A 16,842-nucleotide genomic window follows, 5' to 3' on the forward strand; every position below is an offset into this window, starting at 1 on the left:
GAGCATGTAACGAGAGGATTGCCGCAAGGCTTACTTCCCCCTCAATGTTACCGGTTACGCCATTTACAAGCGTATGTACTTGCTCACTCGTATCACTTTGTGAGGGTATACACGCTTCGTGTCCATCCTGTCTTGGAGTGAAGATGAAGACAATACGCCTTTTAGAGGCCGGGACATTCACGTCCCCAGGGTTTTCAGCCTGTATTGGTTCTATACAAGACATGGTGTCTAATTTGACATCCGATAAAGAGTTAAAAAACTCAACTTCCTTATCCAGCGAACGTTTACGTGTCGCCTCACGTGCATTAGGAGGATTTGACCCAAAATGCCCTGGCGAACCGCCAATAGTGTCACTATTGACACTTAGGATGGTGCCACCTCGGCCGACCATACTCGGTGGACTTAGACGTGCCACTCCACGTATCTCAGGGATATTGCACGCTGCTTTCAGCATTTAGTGAATCGTTAGTATAGCGAGTGTTACTCGACGAAGTACGTGCCGTTTTACTTATTTCTGCTCAGTCGGGCTCAAAATTAATGTTTTTAACATTAGAGTTTATTAACTCAGACATGCCAATGTCTAAAACAGTGACAGACTCATTCTTGGTATGGCCTGGCTAGAACATCATGAACCGAATTAGTAATATTTATTGTGAGGAGTAGCTTCTCCAGACAAGCTATTGATAAGCCTTTCTGGCAAAAGCCACGGCTTCTTTTCAGGGGCGAGATGAGACATTTTACTGTCTTCACTCCCCTGACCGTGGATCAATTGGAAGTCTAAGACCTTAGGCGCCACGCGCAATATTCCTAGCAAAGTTTTGGAGAGTCATGGACCCACCTTTGCTAGGCAACAAATGAGATCATATCTCGAATCCAAATCAAGGACGAGACAGCGTTCCATACTGTCAAAGTCCAGAAACTTTATACCTAAGTTCAATGGAACTTTGGGAACAGTGACCCGAGTCCCTGTCCCTAAGCAAACAGTGTTATTGTATTATCTCCATGCGCTCTAAGTACCTCCACGTATTGTTGATTTCCCTCAATAGAAAGGCGTCGAGCATAATTGCAAGACACTCCTGAGTCAATTAAAATTGACCACGGCTTACCAAAGCCCTTTACAATCGAAATGAGCACCAAGCTAATTGGGGCAAGGTTCTATTTATTCTCACCTCCTTGAGGTTTAACCGAGCCTAGGTCTTCCCCAGAAGGGCGCCCCGCATCTACTGGGTATCGACGTTTCCCCGCACCGTACCAGATCTCTGGTATAGGTCGGAGTTGGAGCTCTTTCGGGCTTTACGCAAATTTCGAAGTGGGCAGGCAGGGCGTAAATGTTTCGTGCATTCGCGCACATAACATCTACGGATGGTCTTATGCTGTTCCACAGCTTGAAGAGCCTCTTCTCCTTCCTCAACGAGGCTTATAAACATAGGTTCCGCTCTATTAGACGGAACCCATGTGCTCGAAGAGCTTGTTCGGTAAACAGGCGTGCTAACGCGGGCAGACTTAAAGTCAAAGTCGGCGCGTAGCGCTATGGCAACTGCCTCTTCGAACGTAGCCGGATGAGATCGGAACAATTCCGTCCGGGCAATGCCTTCATTGAGACCCCCCATAAAAAAGGTCACTACAATTGCCTCTTGCACCGGGTCTTGATGCATAGATGCAATGAGAGTTCTCAACTCCTGGACAAAGACCCCCAGGGTTCTTTTACCCTGCCGAGTCGCTAGGAGTCGTGCTCGCATGCAAAAAGCCTGATCAGGCGGTGCAAACATGCTGGTCACTTGCTGTTTCAGCGAATCCCATGAGGGGAAAGCGTCGTTTATGGATGTGCTGCACATTAATGCCCACTCTATGGCTCTACCTCCAAGTTTGGACATGGCCATAGCCACATTTGCCTTTCTGGTAAGAACAAGACGTAATCAATGGACATTTCCATTTGCTCAATTCAAAAAGGGAGATTTTCTCCCTCTTTTCCCTCATTTTTTTTTACATTTACAGTTAGAGGGCGAGCCCTCGGCTCTGAGTCAGGTACGGAGATGTACCGGGTAGGCATAGATGCCGCTAAAGGGTCCTGTACCTGACCGATCAGGGAGGCTTTGTACCGCATGAAAGCTTCAAGCCTTGCATGCAGGACCTCTGGTCCCTGGGAAATAATAAATTCCACGTGCTCAAGCCCGAATAAGATTTTGAGCTTGTCATAAGCGGCGCGTTGCGCTTCTGACAATTCTGGAACCTCTTTCACTGTCGTAAAAAATAAGTCTTGTAAAGACTCAGGCGTAGGTTGACTACGAGTGCTACCAGGTGTAGCGGAGCTATCACGCTCCTAAAGTCAGAGAAAGACTCTCAGACTCAGAGAGTCACTTAGTTCTATTGAGCTTATGGGTTTAACAACTCTGGGAGTCGTACATGCTATTAAAGCTTAAGGAATCCTAGTTCAAGGGATTCAGGGGTTCGTAAAGCCAAGTGGCAACTAGTGCCCAAGAGGATATACCTTAGAAAGGCTTCTATCTCTTACAAATCAATGCGCAAGCCTTAGGAAGGCACTTAACGCTTTAAGATCAATGAGGAACTGCACTTTATTTAATTATTTAAATCTAAAAACCTTACCCTAGCTAATTTAAAATAGATTTCGGCCCCAGATTTATATCTGGCGGCGACCACATAATTATTGCCCATATTTAATGGGATTTAAGCAACTAACTATTTTAAAATTAGATAAAGGGTATTTTACCCATTTAGTAAATGTACCACAACAACGGTTCTCCAACCGATGTGTGCCCCATTACACTATCAGCTTAAAGACATGAACTTTCCCTAGTGACCCTGCCAGTTTAGCAGTGGTCAATAAAACTACGTCCTATGACCGACCTCTCGGCGGTATCATAGGCGAGTTTGATGCTAAAAGCGTGAGCGAGGCTCAACGCTTTTTGATTAAGCGATTAGCCATCACACGAAAAGTCCGTGACGAGATGGCAAGCGCACAGGACAAGCAAAAAGAATATGCTGACCGAAATGGTCTCAAAATTAACGAACGCTTTAAAGTGGGTGAAAAAGTACTATTAAGTATTGCTACCCTACCTAAAAATGCAATTTTTGTACTACCTGGAGGTACTACGAAGTTGTTGCACCGTTTCATTGGGCCCTTTAAGGTGGTAATAGAGGTTGGTGACTCAAATTATAGGCTCACCCTTCCCTCGTATATAAAGACGCGCCGTATTTTAAGTGGGTCGTCTGAAACGGTATGTAGACTCAAATGAGCCTCATACCCCCATTCGTCGAAGAAGACGATGGTGACGCCGACTGTGAGTCTAGCGGCGATCAGATGAGGGAGACGGTGAATTTACTTGGTGACTGCCTATGAAAAGGAGCACCAGCTGAGGCCTCTTCGCTAGTCTCAAATGGACTAGCAGAAGTAGCGTAGTGAGAAGAAACAGGGGGTACAGTACCGCCCATGATTTCTTTCACACGCAAGCGGGCGATATTAATTCGCTGCGACCGCTGTATCATCGCATCGGAATGCGGATGAATGCGGCGCAAGAATTTCGCCTCGTATTGGTCGGGCGTTTCATTTAAACGCAACACGACCGGGTCTTCCATAATTTAATGACACCATAATAGTTTTGAGCATTTAGAAAAGCGCGTTTTTTGAGCGACGCTATTGTCCCGTTTACACGAGGCCATTCAGAGAGAGGGAGCATAAGTGATATGCCACCCGTCACACAGCCACGTTTAATACGGCTGGCTTGTGACAGCGACTAAGCACATTCACGCGTCGTCGGCGGAGCGTTACGCTCAGAATCCTCTATGTCAGAACCATTATGGATAATGGTCTGAGCAAAAGACGGTGTGGTTTTACCCAACGGAGAAGCGGCTGCGCCTTTATGGGCAGCGCTCGCAATAACCGTCGCTGCGCTATCCAGCGCAGACGACGAGACAGCATTCGTAAGTGTTGCTGTCTCCATGTTATGAGCAATGATAGAAGTTTGGATGGGCAATAATGTGCCATCATCCTTCCTCGTGAGATCCTTGTCCGCATCATTACTTTGAGGTGACGGCAACGGTCTCGACTCATTGTAGTCGACAATGAGCGACGGATCAACATCCTCACTGATTAAGTGGGATGAATCCTTAAGCCCCGTTAACGCGACAGCAGCAGTAGCGGTCGGCGTTTCAGCTAAGGCATTGGACGCTGCAGGGCGTGTTAACGCGGCGCGCGCGCTAAATGCAAGAGTTAGTGGGCGTCTTCGCAGACGACCCTCCAACGTTGCCCATGTAGGTGGCACCTTTGGCGCCGTGTATGAAAACAGAGGTCGCTAGAGTGAATCAGAGACTTAGCGGCGCGTCAAGCAGCATAGTTCTTCCTTCCACTTTATCGAAGTTTAAAATGTAACTTCGTTCTTTAAGGGAGTGGATAGTGTAACTGGCTAAAGTTGCCCTAATGTTACACAGTCCCCGTTAAATACACTTGGTGTACTCAAGGGGATGGTCAATTTCTTAAATAAAGTAATTAGACCCACCACTTGAGTGTGGTTCACATTTGTGACCAACCCTTGTGTATGTGATGCACATAGGTGCATTCACATTAGGAGGGATGTCGCCTAGCGTCATCCGTTACGCGAGATATATAGAGATACGCTCGCAAAACATATTAGTGTAATCAATAGAGATGACAGTTCAATTTGGTAAAAATTGGAATTTATATTTAATGCGATTATATTTAAATCGGTCTCAAACTACTTTCTACTTATCAAGTGCGCACGAGGAGTCGAATCACCGCTCCCGTGACGACACGTTTACCAGAGTACCTAGTGCGTTGGATGAGGTCGCTAAGGCGCCCACCACAATTACCTCACGGCACACGAAATTAGACGGTCAAACAGCTTCTCCGCTGCGCTAGGGTGTGTGCTTAAGTAGAGCGTGCCCCCATAAAGACTTGCCCACCTACAACTTTCAACTTAAGAAGTGCGCACGTGAAGACGGATTACCGCTTCCGTGACGACACTTGTACTAAAGTACTTAGCTCGTTGGGTGAGGTCGCTTAGGGGCCCACCAACAATCTCACTGCACGTGTGAGAAGACGGTCAAACCGCCTTCTCACTGTGCCTAAAGGTGTGTGCGTAAGTAGAGCGTGGCTGCTATAGTAGCACCTGTCTACACCCACCCTTGTGTCTTAATGTGCTTTCGCATTTAAGGGGATCAAGACATCATCTGCGATTTAAAAAAGTAAGCTCGCCATGCAGGAATACACATCTACAGATGGCATCCAATCATTGGATAAAGTTTATATTTAATTACATTTGGTTTAAATATATTTCCCTAGTCGAACGTGAATAAAACAGTGTCTAGTTTTAATCTAGCCACATCATTTGTCAAAAGGATCCAAAAAGACGAGTGAAGGTATTCTACTTTCATACTTCACTCCTACTTAGTGGCTTGCACTTCATTTGCTGCATCATTGGGGACAAAATAATACTTTTATTGTTGCCTAAATTGTTTATCGGGCATATAAATCTAAAATTCCCTTGCGGATCTCCAATATCAATGACGCTATTATAGGATACTTCTTGTCCTCAAAACTGCATCTCATGCTTTACGCGCAAGTAAAAATATCGTTTGCCTTGCAAAAGGATATATGGAGCTTTGATTTCTCGTGGTGAAGCGTGTGTCGACACAATATTGGTTAAAACGCAACTTTTTAAAATGGCTGTGTCATCACTCCCGGGGCTAACTATATTTTGGTGTTGTCGCATGGTGTTAAGTCATCTGGTCGCTCAATCGTCGCATGAATACCCAATTTTCTCTTCCAGATGATTTCAATTATCGATGAGCGTGATGTATATATTTGAAATTTCGTTTCTGCAGCTGGTGGTAAAAACATGGTCTTAATTAATCTGAACTTTTTTCCAGCTCAATGCTTGCGATGCGAAATAACGCATGAATGTCGCATCCATTTCCGAACAGTCCAAGAAAGTTGCTGGAAGTTTTTTTTACGGCATCTCGATTAGTTGTCGGCTTGCTTCCGATATTGTGACCACAGCAATTGTTGAGCTTGTACAATGGTTCGATATGACATTACTTTATATCTTAATGGCGCAATGAGTCTATTAAATACCTAAGCACGTGATATTGGCTGCAAAATATTCAATATGTTGTGCTTTGTCTTATTTGTTAAGCAAACGTGTCGTTAATTTTCGTGCAAAAAGAAGCCATCATATTTATATGAATCAGATGCCGGCTCTATTTGTCGCAACGAAAAAGTCAAGATTTCCACGTGTCCTACGCTAAAAGGCTTTATCTCCGTCCAGGAACGGGAGGATGTCGTCCCGCTCACGTCTTGTCCATAAAAGTGGATTCGCGCATGCCAGCGCATCACGTTATCCGCTCGTTCTTTTTTTAAGAAACTTCGGTTGGGGGAGGCACAAATTGCTAAACAGTGACATTCTTGTATGATAAACAGGACTGTCATGTCTACTCTTTATCTATCATAAGATATTTATTGCCCGATAGCCACTGCAAACTAACAAAGCCTATGGTCACCGCACAGTCAGGTCCCCCATTCTATTTCAAGCAAGATAAATGGTATTGGATCTTCCACCTGATCGGAGTTTTTCGAAAGTCTCGTTATATTAGCTCATACTTGCTATTGTTAGCGTCACTATCCCTTACAACTTGCATAAAAAATCTAATCTTTTTCGCATTAGGTCTACTGCGACAAGGCTACCACCACTTCATTGGTGGCAATCGATTGCATGACTCGTCTAATTTTAATTTTTGTTTTCAAGAGACCGCTACAGTTTTAATTGGAGCGAGTCATTATCATTTTGCTTCCGTCTCAGTAAGATCTCTTTCTTTCTTATTTCAACGAGCGACATGGTGCGTATGCTCCTGATTAGCAGTATTTTTGTGTCTGCGATTTCCCTCGGAGATTCGAGTGCTTTCCTCGTAGCCGCTAATATAGAGCAGGAAATGCGTGACACAATCCCAGTCGCGCCAGTTGCTAGATACCTGAAAGCTGGAGAACTGCGCAAATCTGCGAAATCTGAGGAGAGAATGTTTTCCAGCTCCAAACTATTCAAATTCTCCAAAGAAGACGAGAAGTTGTTCCAAGAAGCCGCGAAAGAGATTACTGATACAGCTTCAACCGCAAAAGGAGCTACAAGCAAATCAGAGACTGTAAAAAGAGAGATAGACCCAGTTGAAAAAACAATGGCAGCAAAAAGAAGAAAAAGAGCCGATGCAAGAAAGAGAATAGATCTTGAAAATGGCATGGAAAAGCTCAATACAGATGACAACTAAAAGGATAATACAAACAACAATGATGCTACGTAATTTAATGTTGATGTATTAATTAAATCTGTAAGCGTCAAATTTTACTTGACATTTAAAAGCTATTGAAGTAGTACACTCCGAATTATTTCTGGTTGTCAATTTCGTCAATTTGTTAATTGCGCTGGAGCATATGTTAGGTGAATACGGGGTAATTTCTTAAAGGCATTCAGGTCATATTTAAAAAGCCCTGTAAGTACATTGTAATGGTGTTTCCGTTTCATAAATATTATTTTCGGTAAGAGGAATAATAAATACGATTTCCTTTAAGAGAAAATCAATAGATTTTTTGGTCTTTTATCAAATTCGACTTAACAGTTCCAATATTACCAATTTTGGTAATATTGACGCGATAAGACAGTGATTCTTTTAATTGGTTGATTTTAGTTTGAATCAACCGATCTACACGTGTAACGGGGTGTATCGTTACAAGAAAATTAACACTTTAAGGTTGTTAATTGTATATTATCTAAAAGGTAGAGAATATTTGGAGAATATATCTTTACGTGGTAATTTCCTAAAAGCTTATCTATTGGTAGATATACACCATTATATCTACTTTCTCCGCGGTCCAGTCAGCGCTGGACGCACGCAAAAGAAAAAGACAGATAAGACTTCATTACATGTTTTGTATTAGTTTAAAATTAATTTAGTACTTAATAGACAGAAGCAGAAGAACTTAATTATATTAAATACGGTTTTATCAACCTCTTTTAAGCAAGTGCTATAAAGAGAGTCTTCCTTTGCACGTACTAGGTGCGTGAACTGACGTGAGGCACCACTCGCACCGAGGCAGTGCGAAGTGGACTTTTATTGAAACAGTACAAGTCAGTAGTGCTCCGTTACACCTGGTAGCACTTTGTAGTTCGTCCGTTTCGCGTGATAGCTACTCCTTTCTAAGTGACATAGAAAGGAGTGCGGTCAAACGAATGAGTTCGACCGTAGGGAACGATGCCATCTTGGCCATGCTGTCCGATTTTGACAAAGATGCCCTCTATTTATCATCGCCAAGTTCATACACATGAACATGACGAGGCGAAGGAGAAGGTAGCCTTGCTTAATCCGCAAGGCTCTCAACAGGCAGAATTGTTGAGGTTACAACAAGTACAGAACCCTGTACCTGGGATGACGCACACGCGTCGTCCGGAAACCTGAAAGATTGACATCTCTAAGTATAGGGGAGTCGAAGAAGACTCTCTCTTGAGATGGTTTGTCGAGTTGGACGATGCATTAAGGGCACGTCACATCGTCGACGAGCAAATGCAAGTCGCATTCGCTCAATCAGATTAGGCAGGTCGCTCCAAAACTTGGGCATTGAGCCTTACGTTGCGCGACCCATACGTCTTTGGGTCGCTATAGGCTTTTAAAGCCCGGCTCAAACAGACGTTTGAACCGCCAAGGGCTGAGTTCAGAGCTCGTTCAGAGCTTCTGAAACTTAAGCAAGGCAAGCGTGATGTTCACGCATATTTTCAGCACATACGACTCTTAGCGAGTTGTATAACAAATAACATAGTCCAAGAACACACGTTGATTACGGTGTTCATGCAAGGTCTTACGGATGGTCCCGTAAAGACCCACCTGTTCCGCTTGGGACTGGATACGCTTCAAGAAGCAACATCCGTTGCGGAATAGAAGGATTTTAAGCTTGAGACAGGCTTAAGCTAGTTCGTCATCGTATCGTCCTCCATGACGACACGATTTAGGAAGTCCAGAGCACATGGACCTCTCTTACATCGAAAGCGAGAGACCTCGCTTTTCAAACAACAAGCGATTGCAGAAAAATGCAATCGCTGTCAAAAGTTAGGACACTATGCTAATAATCGTAGTGCTTCACGCCCAGTACCGAGAGGTACTGACCATAAATATGGACCTAATGCAAAAAGGGCAACGGTCACGGGTCCGACGTTGTTGCGAAATCACAGCAGCGAGGCGGACCTTAAAAAAACGGTCGGGCTCAATAGGGGCGCAACGCCCTACTGATCCAGCAACATCAAGAGAATTTGCAAATCTCTTGACTAAAGTTGCTCCAGACACATAATCATTATGTGTCTCTGCACCTGGCGATGAGGTATCCCTCATCACCTTAAAAGTCAAAAGTGACAAATGATATGTCACTTGGAGCCCTATTGGACTGTGGAGCGTCGAATAACTTCATTCGTCGCCAGTCGCTAGAGGGTCGTGGGCTCAAATATGTTGAGCGCGACATCCCTCTAACGAGGATGACGGTGCGTCTAGCGACAGGCGCATTGATAAAAGTAATGAAACGCGTAGTGAAATGTCACTACACGTATAAAGATTTACAGTACGATGATAATCACATCGTACTGGATTTGGATAACAAATTTAATGTCATCTTAGGTTTACCTTGGCTCAGAGAATATGAGCCAAGAATCAGCTGGCAGCATCGATCCGTAAAGATGCCTGCCACTTGTTCATCAGATGGCCATCTGATGAACGTCTTGGAGCGTCCACAAGCGTGTGGATGTACTACGAGTGAGTGCGATGGCCTAACGTGTGGTACGGTCGTTATTATAACTGCACAAGATCACAGTGTGATTAGTAATCACACTGTGGAGTCAGCTGCCGGCGGCTGCGCTAATGCACAGGCAGCGCGGAAGGTCCACTACTCGAAGAAGTCGGGTGGATTGAGACATGAATATACGCCTAGCGGGCGACATTCAAGGAGTATACCGGTTGCCCCAAAGGGACAACACGATGATCCTAGGTCGAGTAGAGAGTCGACCGTAGAGGACCCGACTGTGATAGCGCAATCACACATTCGGAAGATGTTGGGAGAAAAGGTCCCCACGTACTTGAGGATAAATCTCCTCAAATAGTTGAAGTAACTAGACTTCAAGATCCCGAGGGATTAATCCCTCGGCAGCATTTGGATAAATCCCATGAAGAAACCGAGACATTTAATGTCTTGATTAATAACGGTTCAAGAGTAGGCGCTTATACTCTTGATCTGTATGCCCCTCCGAAGTTAACTTCAGAGATAACTCAATTACCAACCCTAGAACCTAAGCGGTTCTTGAAAGATCTGCATGGTGGTAAAATCAAGCAGATCTGCGTACTCGTCACAGAGGACGATTACGTAACCGACATTCCGTCAGCGGTCACTTTTGCAGAGAACGAACGGGTTCTCAGCAGCTCATCGATGGACGAAAGTGTCCTCGATGAGAAGACTCGGATTGAGAGATATACTTCTCAATCCTGGGAGTCACTTAAGACAAATTCTGTATATTAAGATTTGATTGAATCAAGGGATGTATTTCCTGAAGTAGTTTCATGCGAGTTGCCTAAGGATAAAGCACTCGACATGAGATCACAAACCGGTTTCAAAGTACTGTGTCATGAAGCAGTGGCCACTGCCTCGTGAACTAGTACTTGCAACTAAAATATTCTTTATCGTTCGATTAAAAGCGGGCCATCTAATGGAGCCAACCTCCCCACATAGATCTCCGATCTTCTCTGTGGGAAAGGCCACAGGAGTGTGGCGGATAGGGCACGCATTCAACAAACTGAATGCTGCAACGGTACCGGCTCAAACGCCGATACCAAAACAGACGTAATCATAGATGGTATGTTTAAGAGTACCATTCTTTCGTCTATGGATCTGATGGATGGATTTAATCAGATCCTTATGTGTGAACGGGACATCCCGCACACAGCAGTGAGCACTCCCATTGGGATGCTCTGGGAATAGCACAGGGGCTTAGAAACGCCCCTGCAACATTCAACAAATGCGAGAATTCACACCAAGTTATTTCGACGATGTATTCGTCCGTAGCCGGGCGATGGACGGAAAGACGGACGTGGAAGCTCATAAAACTCACGTTCATCAGGTTCTTATACTTACGCTTAAGCATAAGATATACGCAAAAAAAATCTGAAGGAGTGTATATTCGCTGCAAGCGAAATACCATTTCTTGGGTGCATCGTCGGTAAACACGGCGTGCGCCCCGATCCCGAGATTATCAAGGCAATCACCGACTGGCCAGTTCCAGTCGATGTCAAGGGACTTAGAAAATTCCTAAAGCTAGCCGCGTACTTGCACAAGTACTCACGCAAATATGGTGGGATGACAGTTCATCTCTCTCGTATCTTAAAAAAAGACGAGATATGCTTATAGAACGCTGATTGTCAGCGTTCCTTTGAAGGTATCAAGCAAAGCTTGATGCAATCGCCCATCTTGGCGATTGTAGATCAAGATAGACCATTCCATGTGGTCTGTGACGCCAGCGATTTCGCAATCGGCTGTGCGTTAATGCAATACGATTCAGACGGCGCGGAGCGCGTCGTCTGTTACCAATTGCGCCAGCTGCAACCAGCTGAACGCAATTACTCAGTGCATGACAAGGAACTCCTTGCCATGAAATATGCATTGGCTAAATTTAAGGTCTATCTCCTCGGAGATAGACTGTTCATCGTATGTACGGATCATGCTTTATTACACACGGCAGTATATAGCCAACACCTCTCTCAAAGAATAGCGAGGTGGCTGAATCTGTCTACAAAAACACGGATTCCATTGTTTTTGTGATCGTCTTTGGGAAATCCGAAGACGAAGTCCATAGATACGGACTGCCAACACTCTGCCGGAAGTGGTAGAGGTTGAAGAGGTGCATGGGATGAAGGGCTAGGCTTCACCCGTTGACATACCAAGCAAGCACGAATGTACTTGCGCACAAACTGATAATGACGGGGCCAGTAAATGTCGCGACTTACTGTGGATAAGTATTCTCACGTCCACGATGCCCACTTGTTGGTGCATTGTGACACTCATACATGATGCGCAAGTGCAAATCATTGTGATTTGGGACGACGACACGTGGAGTGTCGCCGGCAACGGCTGTGTAATACAATAAGCCGTTGCGTGTTGTGTATCGATCGGATGACGATCGATATAAAGCCGGTAAATCTTTAAACGAGTTATCGAACGGAGTCATTAGATGATCCTTTAAACATAGAAGGTCTTTATCTTCTGTGTAGGCTTACTTTATGTCATCAACTAAGGTTGATGACGGAACATTCGTAGTGAGTGTTGCAACAGTGGGATTAATCTCACTGTTGGAGTGCACTGCTGACTCGAAATCGGGCCGGCGTGATAACGCATCAGCGACGACATTAAGCCGTCCTGGTTTATATTCGACGGAGAAATTATACTCCGCGAAGAAGGATAGCGAGATGGTACATCTGGCTGCAGTACCAGAGTCGATTACGGCTTCGGGCTCCCTTGATCGTGTCAATAGGGGCATCTCCGCCCGTACCATCAGTATGAGGCCTCTTGGGTTCCGAATTAAGCCGGCACGGTCCAAGGCATCCTGTAACGAGGCGCTGTCGACTTGTACTGCTTCAGTACATGTCCACTTCGCACTGCTTCAGTACTAGTGGTGCCTCAAGTGAACTAGTACGTGACGTGCAAAGGAAGACTCTCTTCAAAACACTTGCGCTAAAGAGGGTTAAAAGTAAATTGTATCTTATGTAATTAAGCTCTTCTGTTTCCATCTATTAACTACTAACTTAAGTATAAACTAATACAAAACATCGAGTTAAGTCTTATCTGTCTCTCTCCTTGCGCGCGTCCAGTGCTGACTGGACCGCGGAGCAAGTAGATATAATGGCCTATATCTACTTATGTATAAGCTTTCCGAATATTACTACGCAAAGTAATATTCTCCAAACATATCTACCTTTTGAATAAAGTATTAATTAACAATCTTTAAGCTTTATTTCTTGAAACAGAACACCCCGTTACATCACACCTCCCTTAAACGATAATCACTCTGGCTGTCATTGAATAGAGTGGTCACTATAAGACCACTTAATTAAAACGATATTGATTGGTCAGAACCATCATTTTTAATTCTAATGCATGGTAAACGAGTCCAGGCGGTGTGCGAATAGTGCGGCTTCTTCGGCTGCGGTACATGCAGCCGCAGGCGACGCATTATTGTCTCTTGCGGCAGCCAGGGCCTCTGCCGCAGTGTCATCTTCTCCCGCAACACTAAATGTTGCGGGTGCACGTGGTGAGTCACCACGTGAATGCGAACCCTCTTTGGCGGTCGACTATGAATGCGGGCAGGACGAGATGGCCGACTAGGGGAGAGCGGAACAGTCGCGTGGACGTCGTCAGGCGGCTGACTGTGAGCCTTCAAATGAGGGGGCTCAATCGGGTAGACATGCTAATAGCATAAGCTATAGCATGTTTAGTTCCGATGATGAGGATGACTTCCCATCGCCAGCACCGTCTCCCGTGCCGTCACCCGGACTGGTTCCTGTGTGTGGTGATGACGATGGCGTAAGCCATCGTAATAAAGTTCTTGTGGCACCTTTGCTTCAGTGGGTACCACCCAGAGGATCGTAGACACTAAAATGTCTCGTCTTGCCTCTGAGAAGAAGCCGTGGCTTCTGCCCGAACAGCTAATTAATAGCTTGTCTGGAGAGACTACTCCTCACAATAAATATCCCTTATTTATTGCGACAAGGCTACATGGCCTTGATCTTAGCGCGAAGAACTTTCGCGCTGAAAAAGATTTTTATCTCGATGCTTTATTTAAGCATCGATGGTATTGTGGCACCAACAGGCGAGATAAAAGCTCGTTGATGCAAGCCTGGAACGCGTTTATTCGCAACGTCAAAGACATTGGACGCGAAGCCTTGCTTCAAAGACTTAACGAGAATTGCGTTAAGTTTTATAAAAAGAACTCCAACCGGTGCACGATTTAAGCTGCATAGGTTGTCTCGTGAGGCAGGACTTCCATGCCTCACGTGGGGTGATCCCTGTCAGTTTTGTGTCGACAATACGAAACGAGTGAAAGGGGATGTTTATTCACTTTCATCGCCCTGGGGAGAGCTCGCATCTCTATCGAGATGCGCGATGCGATTGATGTTTTGCAATCGATTTACAGGCGCTAGGGGCGCGAGTTTTCCGATCGATTTTCTGATTTATAGGATGGGTCTCGTCATACTGACGGAGGCCCTCAACGATGCTCCCAGCTGTCATGCGAAGGTGAATAACAGCGTCAGCGAACAAGATAACTCGTCTGCTGTCCCTTCACATCACGGTGGTTTACAATACGATCCACAAGAGAACGTTGACCACCGTGGGAATCCACCAATGGTTGTAGTGGAGGAGGCAAAATTAGATCCAACCTATGTATCGGATCTAGAGTCGAAGATAGACAAACTCGACCACTACCTCCATGTATCGGAGGAGGTCTTTATCACTATCGCGGTAAGCGTCACTCGTTGGAACAGACGGTGCGTACTCACCGTATCGAACGGTTGGAAGACCGTTCGAAAAGTGCGTACTCAATGTTGGAGTACGTACGGAAGTATCACGCTCTTCGTGACGAACTGTCGTCAGCTCGACGGGATTTAGAGAAACTTCGGATTATGCATGAGAATATCCAGATGTCGATATCGAAGCAATCGACATCGAAGAAGAGAAAGATCTCATGACAGTGCGCACATTGCGCACTGAAAAAGTCAAAACAAATGAGTCAGCAAAGGAATTTCTGCTGACTCGAGAATCAGTAATCCGTTTCGTACAGGATTTTATTGCTAACGGAGTGGACCGTCCGAAACGGAATGCAGACAAACATGGAAGAGCAAATGTTCATTCATTTAAAATTAATGATCTAGTGCTACTCTCTACGGTAAGACCTACCTAAGCGTGTAGTCACTAATGTGGGTAGCAGAAAACTACACCCAAGTTCATTGGTTCTTTCCGTGTACTGCATCGCAGAGGCAATGCGTACACAATAGAATTGCCACGTAGGACGCGAACGCATCCTACGTTTTACGTTGGTGGGCTCCGCCCGTACCATCAGTACGCGGTTTCTTCCGCGGACGGATATGACCATCCCTTTGTGATCACACACCAGACTCTCACCCTCATTCGCGTCGTTGGCAACTTCGACGCGTGATGAGCATGAGCCAGAAGTGATTTTGCTCGTGCGAGTCCACCCCCCTTAAACTAGAGGATCCCTCTGATTGGGTGGGTATGCGAGGATGGCGTAAGCCATTCATGAAGAACGATGTATGCGTTGTCGACACATGCATCGAATTGTTGATGGCGAATTCGACCATCGGTAAAAACTCGCTCCAATCCGGATACGATTGGACGTGACCTCGAAGTATCTCTTCGAGGACGCGATTTACGCGTTCTGTTTGACCATCCGTTTCTGGCTGATCGGATGCTGACATAGTCAGCCCTGTTCCGAGAGATCGGAAACCGGATTGCCAGAACTCCGCCGTGAATCGTGGATCTCTATCCGAGACCAACTCACGGGGTAACCCATGGAATTTGAATACCGTGTCGATAAAGACACGGGCACAGCTCGGAGCCGTGATTGACTTTGGTACTGCAACAAGATGTAACTGCTGAATCTGTCTACAAAAATAAGGATTCCTTTGCTTTTGTGATCTCTTCGGGAAATTCGAAGACGAAAGTACATCGATACGGACTGCCAACATTCGGTGGTGAGGTGCACGGGATGAAGGGCTACGCTTCATCTGTTGACATACCTCGCAAGCACGAATGTACTTGCGCACGAACTGATACTAGCAAGGCCAGTAAAAGTCGCGACTTATTGTGAGATAAGTTTTCTCACGTCCACGATGCCAACTTGTTGGTGCATCGTGACACTCATACATGATGCGCAAAAGCAAATCATTGTGAGTTGGGACGACGACACGTGGAGTGTCGTCGGCAACGGCTGTGTAATACAATAAGCCATTGCGTGTTGTGTATCGATCGGATGACGATCGATATAAAGCCGGTAATTTTTTAAAAGATTTCTCGGATGGATTCATCAGATGATCCAATAAACGCAGAAGGTCCTAATTCCTCTGCGTAGGCTTTCTTTACATCAAATAAGGTTGATGATGGAGCACTTGAAATGAGTGTTGCAACAGTGAAGTTAATTTCACTGTTGGAGTGCGCAGCCGGCCCGAAATCGGGTCGGCGTGATAACGCATCAGCGACGACATTAAGCTGTCTTGGTTTATATTCCACGGAGAAATTATACTCCGCGAAGAAGGATAGCCACCTCGCCATTCTTCGCGAGAGGTGTGGGCTGTTTTCGGGCGTAATGACGCATGCTCCTTATATACGATGAACGGTCTATCTCCTCGAGATAGGCCCTAAATGTAGCTAGTGCGTATTTCATGGGCAAGGATTTCTTTTCATGCACTGGGTAATTGCGTTCAGCTGGTGCAGCTGAAGTGATTGGTAAAGACGACGCGCTCCGTGCCGTCTGAATCGTATTGCATTAGCGCACAGCCGATTGCGAAATCGCTGGCGTCACAGACCACATGGAATGGTCTGTCTTGATCTACAATCGCCAAGATGGGCGATTGCATCAAGCTTTGCTTGATACCTTCAAAGGAACGCTGACAATCAGCGTTCTATAAGCATATCTCGTCTTTTTTTAAGATACGAGAGAGATGAACTGTCATCCCACCATATTTGCGTGAGTACTTGTGCAAGTACGCGGCTAGCTTTAGGAA

This window comes from Bremia lactucae, assembly GCF_004359215.1.
Source record: "Bremia lactucae strain SF5 chromosome Unknown BlacSF5_NotPlaced_10_SHOA01000002.1_190060bp, whole genome shotgun sequence".
In the NCBI taxonomy this organism is placed as follows: domain Eukaryota; phylum Oomycota; class Peronosporomycetes; order Peronosporales; family Peronosporaceae; genus Bremia; species Bremia lactucae.